This window comes from Otolemur garnettii, unplaced genomic scaffold (assembly GCF_000181295.1).
Source record: "Otolemur garnettii isolate 467f Iridium unplaced genomic scaffold, OtoGar3 scaffold00220, whole genome shotgun sequence".
In the NCBI taxonomy this organism is placed as follows: Eukaryota; Metazoa; Chordata; class Mammalia; order Primates; family Galagidae; genus Otolemur; species Otolemur garnettii.
In genome coordinates this window covers 518,478-519,772 of record NW_003852615.1, presented here as the reverse complement: position 1 = coordinate 519,772, position 1,295 = coordinate 518,478, and positions in this window count along the sequence as shown.

Here is a 1,295-nt window from a genome sequence, read left to right as displayed (position 1 = left end):
GGTGTGGGAGCCCAGAGCAAGGAACTCCTCCGCCTCTGCCCACAGGACACATGTGGCTCTAGCAAATAGTTCTGGGCCCACCCGGAGCAGTAGACTCCTCTACCATGGCCCTGTGGGTTGTGTGTGGCTCTAGCAAGCAGTTCTGGGCCCACCCAACATGGGTGTCTGGAGCAGAGAACTTCTCTGCCACCACCTGTGGGGCGCACACGGCACTAGCACACGGATCTGGGCCCTGCAGGCACCGAAGCCCAGAGTGGGGAACTCCTCCTTGTCCGCCCATGGGATGCATGTGGCTCTAGCAAACAGTTCTGGGCCCGCCTAGCACCAGTGCCTGGGGTGGGAAACTCCTCCGCTGGCCCCCCTGGAGTGTGCGTGTCTCTAGCAAGCTGTTTTGGGCCTGCCCAGAATGGGGTACTCCTCTGCCTTTGCCCACAGGACACTTGTGGCACTAGCAAGCAGTTCTGGGCCCACCCAGGGTGGGAGCCTGGGGCAGGGATCTCCTCTGCTGCCTGTGAAGCATGCCACTCTAGTAAGCAGTTCTGGGCCGGCCCCAAGTGGAGGACTCCTCCGCTGTGGCCTATGGGGCGTGCGTGGCTCTAGTAAGTAGTTCTGTGCCTGCCCAAAGCAGGGGACTCCTCTGTGGACACCTACCACCCTCCAGAGGTGTGCAGCTCTAGCAAGAAGTTCTAGCCTGCCCAGAGCCTTGGAGCAGGGATCTCCTCTGCCACTTGTGGGGCGCAGGACTTTAGCAAGTAGTTATGGGCTGTCCCAGAGTGGGGGATTCCTCCGCTGCAGCGCACAGGGTGTGCTAGGGTCTAGCAATTAGTTCTGTGCCTGCCCAGAGCAGGGGACTCCTCTGTGGCCACTCGCTGCCCATGGGAGGCGTGTGGTTCTAGCAAGCTGTTCTGGGCCCGCCCAGATCCCTGGACCGGGGATCTCCTCTGCTGCCCATGGGGTGCATGACTCTAGCAAGCAGTTCTGGGCCCTCCCAGAGTGGGGGACTCCTCCGCTGCTGCCCACCAGGTGCGTGAGGCTCTAGCAAGTAGTTCTGTGCCTACCTGGAGCTGGGGACTTCTCTGCAGCCACCCGCCAGCTGCGGAAAGCGTGCAGCTTTAGCAAGCAGTTCTGGGGCCCACTTTGTACCTGTATTTTGTGTTCTTAAATGCTCTTTCTTGGATTTACAGCTTGCCAAACTTCTTTCTGGGCTCAGCTCCCCATCTTTGGCTTTGTAGATTCTGATTCCATCCTGTTTTTCTTCCTTTGCTCAGGAGCCTCTGACCAGGGTTGCTACCAGC